The sequence below is a fragment of the Leptidea sinapis genome, chromosome 25 (assembly GCF_905404315.1).
Source record: "Leptidea sinapis chromosome 25, ilLepSina1.1, whole genome shotgun sequence".
Taxonomy (NCBI): Eukaryota; Metazoa; Arthropoda; class Insecta; order Lepidoptera; family Pieridae; genus Leptidea; species Leptidea sinapis.
In genome coordinates this window covers 3398360-3410821 of record NC_066289.1, presented here as the reverse complement: position 1 = coordinate 3410821, position 12462 = coordinate 3398360, and positions in this window count along the sequence as shown.

Here is a 12462-nt window from a genome sequence, read left to right as displayed (position 1 = left end):
TAATTTTGGGAAATGCCTTTTCTGCATTATTACAAAGTATTGTATTTTTACTTTTCACCCAGAAACTGAGATCCAGTCAGCTATATACCAGGACCCCAAACTACGTACCAGTTTGGGGTCCATGATTGAATGAGGATTACAACCGTTCATTGTGGTACCGACTGTCTGTGTCCACCGTACGAGTGTCATTTATCAGTGAGATCGTTTGTCGAGCGCTACATAACTAATTGCTGCTGTAAATTGTCGCGTACGTCCAACATCGAGGCCCATGTTTTTGTTTTTCCAATGCCATACGGAGCGTAGACACATTAGCATACTTTAGGCTTTTTAGATATAGAGCCTGTGGGGGTACTAAGTGCTGTTGTTTACAACGTCGTGTTATCCGTGAGATGCCATTACTATCGGTATGTTTTAAAACGTGAATGGTTTCGTCATGACTGGTTGGATGGTTCCAATTCATGTTAAGGTACAAATTCTTACTGACTGTCTTCAAGACTGTTTTGAGTCATAATTAAGTCATAACGCAACATTAAATGATAAAAGACCCTAGCACTACGGTCTCATAACCATGATGTGGCAAATATTATGGCAATAGTGTAAAGCACCGTATAGGTGTAGCCACGATTAATGGCAGTTATATAGCAATGCCAATCAGTATTGCATACAGCGGTAAGCAGTTTCTTTGGCGGTCGTCTTATTCGCACATCAAAGAGTGCTAAGGAAGCGAGTCTAATGTAACCACATAATCAAGGAAAGTTAAGGCGTGATTAATGCCATAACAGGTACGGTGACAAGGTAGACAGTAAGTGTGGTGGTAGCTTAAGATAGTATGGGGCATCCCAGCGAAACTATCTAAGAAAAAAGTGATTCACGCGATTATATTAAACGTGCAGTCTTTGACAGATATAATCTGCCGCTATAATCTTGTAACAAAGGTGATAGCCGAAATCCACCACGTTTTAAGCAACTGTTCGCTTTCATAATTAGCCGGATTATACTTCGTGGCCAATCGCGATATTGCAATTACTACTATTTCAAACTTATGTCAAATGACTGCACGTTTCATACTAAACTAAATTTCAATTTTTACTTAGGCAGTCCCACCTCTTATTACGTAGTATTTATATACTCTTTGGTATGTGGTATATTTTGTGCATGTCTGTTTTGCCCTTCCAACTGTAACATATTATACCTAACTGCAATTTAGTCTCTGTATTCAGGCTTTGGCTAACAGACTGAGTTAAATTGCTGTTGTATTCAGAAAATCCGTAATCTGACAGATATACGGCTTTACGCTTTGAGGGAGGGCAGTTGATATTGAACAATCCTTGATATTATCACAAGAGAGGAATATGTTCAATATAAATGATGGTCAGCTAATTATAAAGATAAGCCTAGAGAAACAGACACTGACTGTTGACATTTTTTATGAAAATAAGGGACGAGACGAGTAGGACGTTCAGCTGATGGTTATTGATACGCTCTGCCCATTACAAACAATGCAGTGCCGCTCAGGATTCTTGAAAGACCCAAAAATTCTGAGCGGCACTACAATTGACCTTGACCTTGAGACATAAGATGTTAAGTCTCATTTGCCCAGTAATTTCACTAGTTACGGCACCCTTCAGGCCGAAACACAGTAATGTTTACACATTACCGTTTCACGGCAGAAATAGGCGCCGTTGTGGTATCCATAATCTAGCCGGCATCCTGTGCAAAGGATCTGTCTCCCACTGGTTGTATTTACTTTTCCATTAAAAAAAAATGTGTCTCAGAAAACAGATATTTACTCTTCAAAGATCTGAGAAGAAGCTCAAGTTATTGAAGCTACATGTAGATAAATAATTATAATACCAAGCTATAAATATCAAATTTTACAGGCAGCTATTCTTTTTTGTTTATGAATAACTTAATGACTCTTACAAGTGATGTAATTGAATATATTACATTTATTTTACTATGCAATTACTACTGCCTTATCCCTGTTTCGATGTACATGCATAATATACATGCACAATTAACCAAAGCACCACCTGCTAATCACCATATAAGCAAGCTAATCAATCAAAAGTTAATTATCACAGTGCTAAACGGCATAAATCTCGTGCGGTCATTAGCTCGAGGTACAGCGATAACCCAATAATTTATGCAAGCCCACGATCCACCACAGATGGTGTTTGTACAAATAACGGTTCAGTTAATACAAACAAATGTATTGATAACTGTCGCGCGTGGGACAATATTTGATCAGACAAACGCTTCGAGAGTAGCAGAGCGTTTCATGTGGAGACAGACGTGTTGGAAAACGTAGCCAATTCAGATATACGAGTCACTGTGATGTGTTTGTTGTACATTAGAGAATGGTACGTGAGTAAACTGATGATATTGGGGCTCAAGTGATGGTAGACAAGCTTCCCTGACCATCAGGACTTATCTATAACAGTATAAATATACCTACATCTTGATAGAGTCTCCTGCTGCTAGATAACTGATGAAAACAACCCAAGTTTACTACTCTTGTGTGTTTAACATGCTACGTCTTACACCCTTGTATGTCACTTCACTCACGTAGATATTTAGGACTAGTTTTGTAACCTTTAGCTGTATGTTTTAATCTGTTTGCTAATTAGTTTCATTATTTAACGCGAGAGTTTAGCATTTATATTTTATTATTAGCCTGAGAATGTGATCTTGCAAAGGTCACGAAACATAAAATAATAATAAAATTGTTACTTCTACTAACTAAAAATATACAGTTACAATTACATGCTTTTAAATCTTATAAGAATTTTATTTAAATACCCTTTTTTTGTGGCAATAAGGGACGAGACGTGTAGGACGTTCAGCTGATAACCCCAAAAAACCCCAAAAATTCTTAATGGCACTACAATTGCGCTCGTCTCCATAAGACATAAGACGGTCTTGTTTGTAATTTCACTAGCTACGGCGCCCTTCAGACCGAAACACAATAATTCTTACACATTACTGCTACACGGCAGAAATAGGCGCCGTTGTGGTACCGATAATCTAGCCGGCATCCTGTGCAAAGGAGCCTCCCACTGTTATTTATCCCACCTAAAATATATTTTGAAATTAAAATAGAATAAAAGTAATTACGGTTTGAATAACTAAATTCATTTGATCTCGGCCGCTGATTTTCAAGTTCGAATCACACATCATAAACTTTAATTTAATTCTCATCGTCTTAGATGTATTTTTCTGATGGTCGACTTTCGCAGCGCAGATATCAAGAAACTTTAATTCGTGTATAACCACACTATAAAATCAATAGTTCGGTGTTTTTAAGATGACACGATGTTGTGATTCCTCTAATTATTGCAAGGAGATCTCTTTTGTCTTAAATCCATAGACAAATTTTAATATATCAACTATATTATAAATTAAGTGAATCATATCAAAATTCATTTATTCATGTCAGGACTACACAAGACATACGAATGTAAAAATTAAACATTTTTCCATCGATTCGAAAAAATTGAGTTTAAATGAGAAAAAGTGGCAACAAACTTTCCTTTTTAATCAAAATTACAGCATTATTATTTTGATTATTTTTATTAAATGTAAGTGAAGCAATAAAATACTCATTTGGAGCAACTAAAGTATATTAAGAAAAATATAAAAGAGAAAACGATAAAAAAGCCCTAAAAGTTATTGAGTGCAGTGAATACACACTTCTTGTTTCTAATACATAAAATAATACCGTGAACAGATTAATTCGTCGGGTAATTTAAACAAAATATTTAACTTATAAATTTAACTAAAATTATTATTTAATAAAAATGGGTGATCCTGTTATGGAGAAAACCATAACAGGATCACCCATTACAAGTAGATCCTGTTTACGAGCATGACGGATGAACCAGCCGCCGTTTCGAACGACCTCTCACTTCTATATTACTCTATAGACTGGCAAACAGAAAAAAATCTGTATTGTAATGGTGATAAAAATATGGTAAATAATATTTAAGTTATTGATTTGATATACACTTACCCCCTTATTCATAATAGTCTCCTAACTTAAAGCATTGTTAATTCTCACTCTGTCTTCGTCTATTGACCTAAGTCAGAATGAGAAAAAACACTCCTAAGCGGTTGTTTAAGTTAGCGGACCATTATGAATAAGGGGGATAAAGTATTGCATAAAATTGTGGATAGTATTAATCGGTGGTGGAAAGCTCACGCCAGGCAACGCAGCGATCAAAAGTAATACTTTGATAAATGGATTGCAATAAGTTTGCATTTTGTTCGTGGAATAAAGCCTTTAAATAAAATGTTTCAGCTGTCAACGATAGTAAAACCAATGAGCCGAAAGTATTATTGTTCAAGCGACATGGATTAATGAAATAAATGGATCAAACAGCATTATAGATTAACATTACACTAATACTAATACTTCCCTGGTCAAGGTTACTGTTACAATTAAGCTTATAAGAAGCCATGTTGTGCACAACAACCTTAGGAAGATAAAAACCAATTATTTTCCGATACATTTAGAACATCTACAGAATTCTATGAACAAGATTTTATTACTGAGTATTCTTGAGAATCTTTTGCTGTTTCTTTTCCACAATACAAGGCAGGATATTTTTCTAAGTTCCGTTATCAACGGACAAACATAAGGCTCTCTCTATGATATGTTCAAGTCTTTAACTTTGCTACGAAAATTATTATGTAACACTGAATAAAAAAAAATGTTACTGGCTAATTTAACAAGTAAATATTTGTTTTCCAACAATTTCTCTTCATATAATTATTAACAAACATTTCTGCAGTAAAGTAGAAAAAATAATCTTTATTCAGAGGTTGTACCTAGGTAGTGACGTTAAAATACATCATACTAATTACATTATTCTTTTTGACCTGTCGGAAGATACCATAACAACACAACGGAGTACCAGAGGCCAATAATACTTTATAACGAAAGTACTAGTTTGTTCATCAAGGGCAAAATAGCTATTCCTACGAGGGTGCAGTAGGAGAAGAATCGAGCGTTCTCCCGATAATCCCCATAATGCTATATACTACACCTAAGAGGAAACCTAAAACCATATTATTTAATGTTTAGCGAATAATTTACAATTATTTCAGAGATCTAATTGATTTTTGAGAGCCTTTGTAAAATACTTTGATTGATTTACTTAGTTTGTAGAGTAATTAAAGTCAATATGGTTAAAATATTTAAAAGACAGAGAAAAAGGATCACGTTAAAAATGCAGTTTCATATATTTTTCTATCCGCTAAATTTAGGAATGTATTTTCATTTAATTTTTCCGCTCGCATATACTGTAGGAAATAAATCGGGCATGTTCAATGTAGTTGTTACATAAGTATGAATTCACTTTCTTAGAAGGTTTTCAGAAATTAATTCGTAAATATAAAAACATGTCAGATCACTAATACTAGCAAATCAAATAATAAACAATTCGCAAATAGAACAATATTATTTGAACAAATAAACAAAGCATAGAAGGGTCGTAAAATAATTGGGTAAGATATGTTTTATCTTCCCAAAATGGTTGAATTAGGGATAAAACACGCATTCAGATACATCGTATCATATTACTCACGAATGGCTTTCATCTCCATAATAAGAGTTATGATAAAGATATGGACTGAATATGAATCCTTTATGTAAACTGACTTTAATAAGCTGAGTAGTGTGTTGTTATTATATAAGACTTGTTACTAAAGTAATAAATAAAATTACTAAGAAGTACATTCAATAGTTAAGCCTTTTTACCATAGACATAGCCTTCATTTCTTTCTCAGTCGGGCGCGTAGCAACGCTTCGACGTACATAACGAGAGTTGTCAAACTTGAAGGCATTTATAATTTCGACAGCTCCCTCAGCAATACTTGTAGCTACGGAAAAGTGTTTACTTTAGAAGCTGTAGACCCGGGTTTGATACACCTACCAGTGTCGGATTTACCAAAGTTATTTTACCAGTGGGAGGCACCTTTGCACCGGATGCCGGCTAAATTATGGGTACCACAACGGCGCCTATTTCTGCCGTGAAGCAGTAATGTGTAAGCATTACTGTGTTTAGGTCTGAAGGGCGCCGTAGCTAGTGAAATTAATGGGCAAATGAGACTTAACATCTTATGTCTCAAGGTGACGAGCGCAATTGTGGTGCCGCTCAGAATTTTTGAGTTTTTCAAGAATCCTGAGCGGCACTGCATTGTAATGGGCAGGGCGTATCAATTACCATCAGCTGAACGTCCTGCTCGTTTCGTCCCTTATTATCATAAAAAAAATATAAAAATATTTGGGTTTTGTAAAGTTAATGGAAATTTCTAGTAAGTTCAGGATCATATCGACCAGAGAAAAAAGGATGGAAAGTGTGTAAGTAAGACAAAAATTGTTATAAGAAATTTCTAGTATATTTTAAGTTTAAAGATGGACTGAAAGAGAATCATTTTGAGAATAGAACAGATCCGGGATATATAAGCCGTACTAATCGTGGCCTATGGCAGGTCTAGTTCAGAGTCGAAAGAGTAACGGAAAAGAAAGAAGAAAAGAAGAAGTAGTGAAAAGTGGATTGTGATCCAGGAGAAGAAGTAGAAGATAAAAGAGAACTAGTGTTCAGGGAAGTGTGATCTGTTCAAGGTACCGCCGCCAACAAGAGTAACAGCGGCAGCGAAGTGCAAGTTTAGAAAAGTGAACGCTAATAAAGACTTATTTCTATAATTGGAGTATTATTTCCAATCCCTGACCCACTCTCGTGTCACTAATAGTTTAGGAAGAAACAAAAAGTCACGCTTTAAAACAGTCGAATAATTTTAATAACATCGATTTTAGTGGAATAATAATAAAAAATATCTTTTTTTAAGGACCTATCTTGAAACATTCTGTTTATCATTTCTCTATTCCTCTTTATATGGTCTATTTATATTTATAGGCCTTTAGATATTTGTTTAATATATAATATAATTTAAAAAAATTCTAGACCCCAAAGTATAGTTTACTAGCTGCCCAGACGTTGTTCTGTAGATAATAAAAATAAAAAATAGGTAAAAAAATGCTCCCTGTTGTTATAATGAAATTTTTATTTTATTTTATTTACTTATTTATTAGGATTTCCAACAACAAGTACACTAATACAACAATAAAAACAATACAACTAAGTTAATGCTAAGTGTCTTATCACTTACAGGAAATCACAGCATGCACAGAATTTTACTTAATTAAGATAACAACACACTTATGTTTTTATTGCATAAATTGTTTCGCGAAACTGTCAAACATTAACTTCCTTCATAGAAAATATGTCCATACAAAACAAATATTGAAATTAAAAATAATTATGGGTCCCAAATCGAAATAAAAACTATCCCATCTCTCAAGTTGGACCAAACTGCACTCCATGAAGTAATCCCCATTAAAATCCGTTCATTAGTTTTGGAGTCCATCGCGGACAAACAACGCGTCACGTAATTTATATAATGTATTATAAGATATAAAATTTCACTCTTGATAAATATACAGATTTTAGGCGTTTCTAACTTCTGAAAGTGAATTTTATTAGACTTAACAATTTGTTATTTTAAAGTTATAATTATTGTACAAGAATGGGTGTCGGTAATTACTCCGTATCCCAAAAAAAAGTTGAGAATGAACGCCATTGAGGTCACAACGGACGTGTTTTTAAAGTTACAATCGATAGACAATGGATTGTTTATCTTTTGTTCGTATAAGGTGAAGTTGCAAGCATGTTTGAGACCTCTTTGATACGACTAGCGCTTTCTGAAACCATTGTACCGTAACTACAGTTTCAATCGCTTCTTGACAAAGTTTCACTCTAACGTCTCCTTCAAAGAAAATTTCACTTTAAAGCTACCTTATAATTGTTAGGTATACAGAAGTGTATTTGTATATCTTTATATACTTCTTTTATGTCAGTCATCACTACACATATAAATACATACAAAAATAAATATAAGTCATCTTTAAAAAAGTACTTTTTACAAAATCCTTCATTAATATAATTTTATCTGCGGTAAGCTAAGTAGACAACTAATTTGTAATTACTAACATTTAGTTGTTAATTATTTTTTATTTTGCATTTTATTGATTTCTATACTACTTTGTTTAAAAGTGTAATTTAACATCTCTTAATAACTGTATTAATTGAAAGTAATTGTTCTTTTCTTTTTAATTATTATGTTATTTAATTTTAAGCGGCTTCACACACAGATAAGCTTCCTAAAGTTTAAGTGTGTGTTATTATATTGTAAGCTATAACTATATTGTATTTTGAATAAATATTATAAAAAAAACATAGGTTCAACTTGATGATCTGTGATAACGTTATCAGAATAATAATGTTAATTGACACACTTTTTACACAAATTATGTAGCCCCAAGTTAAGCATATATAGCCTATGTTATGGGTTACAAGACAATGATATATTTAATACAATATACTTACTTAAACATACATAAATCCATTTAAATATCCATGACTCGGAAACAAACATCCATATTCATCATATAAATGCTTGCACCTACCGGGATTGGACCCGCGACCCCTAGTTTAGTAGGTAGGATCGCTAACCACTCGGCTATACAGAATAAGCTTATTATAAGATTAATAATTATTATAAGAAAAACATATGTAGGTACATTAGTTAAAATATGAAATTAAATAAATGCAAATACAAAATTTTCCAGTACAGTCCCTAATCAACTCATTGCTGAAGGAGGCACGTATTAATTAATTATTAGTTATACCAGTCGTCAGCTTGCAGTTGGTTATTTTATCTCGATGATGTCACTAAGATGGCGGCCCATCCTTCTCTCAACTCGCGGGGGTTGCACAGGAACGCATACATAGATATAAAATCAACGTTGTAATTTTTTAAATACATTACTATTGGTTTACAGTTTCAATTATTAATTCCAATACCTTTTATACTGAATGTATGGCGTATCAAGTAACAATATCAAGAGAAATAATTGTACATAGTTATTGCTAACTTGACTTTTAATTAAGAAGTTATACAAATAGTTTCATAGCCTTAAATTGTGAAACACTTAAAATGTTAACATTAATATTAAATTATATATAATAAATGTATCTGAATATTTGAGAACTTATTAAGTAAAAACAAATATGTGATATTAGCCTTCGAAATCTCACAAGAGACTGCAGTATTCATTCTTTAGTAACACAAATACACGATATTACCACGTATCAAAATAAAGTTAGTAATGTTAAATAGTAATCGCTTAACATTTACGTCGATTTATTAAAACATCTGCGAAAAAATATATTTATCACGATCACTATTAGAGATTTTTTTTAAACTTCAATCATAAAGAACATAATATTTATTACATAAAATGTAATTTCTCGGGAGTAACTTTATTTTATGAGACATGGCAGGGCAACCGACGGTTTCAATGATAATATTGCATTTATTGGGGTTATTTTTTATCTTACGTATTTATCAAAATATAAAACTAATCATTTACGTCTATTAATAGTATTTACGCTGTAAAATAGTCATCTTATCCAAAAAAAACTTTTAGAAAATCATTTGATTAAAAACCACCTTCATGTATTGGAGTTTATATGGAGAAGTAAACACTTCATAGTGTGAAAATGAATAACGTTCCGTAATAATTTGGAAAAATATACTTTTCGAGTAATGTTTGAAAAAATCATAAAAATATTGCCTTAATCAAACAAAATACTTTGCTAACAAGCTGCGAACAATACATTGCCTCCAGTGAAACATATCTACGATCTAAAAAAAAACTAGAAAGAGCACAGGATTCCGGATCGACAAGGATTTTAAAAAGAGAATCATGTCGCCACTAACAAACGTAGCCAATAATACCGAGGACAGAACAAAATTCATTTAATTAAGATATTGTTATATCCATCTGTGTTGCGTCTCGATATAAATGCTAACAATCGAAAATTCATTAAATCTCCCCTCAGCTCCTTGAGGATGAGATGCCTCTGGAGGAATAAAATAGACTCATTTACGCGACTGATCCAATCCGTTTAATTCGTTACGCTGCAACCCTCTGCTGATTACACAACGTTTGGGATTAAAAGAAAATTAAATGCTTTCCACCACTGTCAACAGAGCGAATAATATTGCAGATGTTATAATCTTTATTGTCAAATTAATAAGGTTTATAATTGAGTATAGCGGCTCCGTGATAGTTTTTGTAAATTAACCACAGACTATGTAGGAGTGAGACTATGCCCTTAAGGATTTGCTTCAAAATTAGGGTGTTTCTGTGGCGACAGTGTTGGCTAGATCACTTGCGTTATTTATTATTGTACTATGAGATGAGGGCTTAATTTGATTCGCTATAGTATGCAGAATATAATTTGGTATAATCTTGAAATATAGTTGAAGCTGTGACAAACACGTGGAAGCTAATTAGTTCATTGGTTTTTACTGCGTTTTAAAGTTTAATAAAGGAATATTTTTTGTTACTGGATACATGGATTACAAAATAATTATAAATTATTAGTTATTGTATGAAAAACATAAATCGATAGGACATTGAACTACAAGATAGTTTTATAAATGATTCTATATATCCATAAATAACTAGAATCTAGTTATCAGATAATTCAGTTCAGTTTAATCTTGCTTTGAAGCTGATGAAAAAAAATTTGAAGTATTATTTATTTTAAAACGATATTTCAGAACCAATGACATTAATCAATTACATGTATTGCTATTCAATATCAAATATTTTTATTCAATAGGATTCAAAATCACATGTACATGAACGTTAAAAACTACCACCCATTCAAAATAGACTGCCTCAGACCTGAGAAGAACGGACGCAAGAAACTCAGCGGGATTTTTTTTTATAAAAATATCGTACAATAAACATTTATAATTAAAGAGCCTGAGGGCACCTACCTACAAACGTTCGAAATGACATGCGCATCGACGAGTTAAGCATAAGCAGTTTTCGCGGTCAATACGAGTCGAGTGTCACGTTGTTATTTGTTTCCGCGATCTTTTTACAAATACCAGCGTATTGCATGGTATACGGCTATTTGAACTCGGCTCCATCAAAACTCCAGTTTTCGTTTTTTAAACTATGAAGTAGTATATTATATAAGAATGATTTATTGTTATATTATTATTATAATTAGATCGATTATAATAAATTCGTGAACATAATTCATAATTTACACTAAGATGGCGGCTGCAATATTTATTATAATTTTTTATGAGTGTGGTTTAATGGTTTTCTAGGATGTTTTTTTATATTTATTTATTTTGGACAAAAATACTTACCTACATGTGTTTTGTCATGGTTTTCGTGAGTGTTGATACCAACACTAGCTAGTGATGCCAAAATGAAAATCCAAGATGGCGGCTGCATGAAATTAACAATTTTTTCGTAGTTTTTATAGTTTTTCAGGATGTTGAAACTGATAGCGCTGTCAAAATGTAAGTCCAAGTTGGAGCTACATGAAATTATCAACTTTTTAATCATGGGTGTTGTTTTCATGATTCTCGAAGGTGTTGAAGCCGATAATGCTGCACTTAAAAGAAACCAAGACTGAAATAAATATTGTGTGTTCACCGACACTCCCGAAAATCTCAAAAATTATATCCATATAGATTTTATTGAAAATGTCACATCCTCCATCTTGGATCTTGAAATGGGTGTCATATTTGTAATTCCACTCCCGAAACGTTCGACACACCTGAAAATCTTGAAAATGATCCAATTTGATTTTATTGTAAAAGTCACATCCGCCATCTCGGATCTCAGAATAGATGTCATATTCGTTATTGACACTCACAAAAACAATAATTGCCCCGTCCAGACAAGTGGGATCGTGGAATGACTGCAGGGAAGAGTTTCTTAAGACTGTGGTAGAAGTGAAACTTCAACGGGCAAAGTTTAAAAACACATATTTCAAAGATTCCCGTCAATATTTCAACAAAAAAAAAACAAGTATTTCCAAGAAAAACATTCAATACAATGTTGTTTAAAAACACTACATAACAGATATCATAAAAATCTTACGCTTTTTACTTTTTTTCGCTCTGCACCGCCCCATAAGGAACTTCGTTCCAAAACTCCTTTTTTAAAGTCGGTTAGAAAAATAATCTGACAACCCTATTGCTTCAATGGAGTGTACGCACATATAGGTAAGTATTTTATCAACAAGGCTTAGTTTCCGTACTGATTTGGAAGCTCGCATATAATTTTAAGTTGAGAAGTTAAGTTGTTAAGACACTGCGCCTATTTGGGAATTAAGTCATTGACCGTTAAAAAAAAATAAACGTCCCAGAATTGAACCTTGATTCATCCCAGAGCGGGCAGAGTAAGGGCTTGGATTCACATTCACGGAAAAAATCAACCAAGAGATAATAAAGCTTTGTACAGAAGCCCATAATATATCGCAATAAGTTTAACAAGCAGGATGTCATTATTTACCCTGT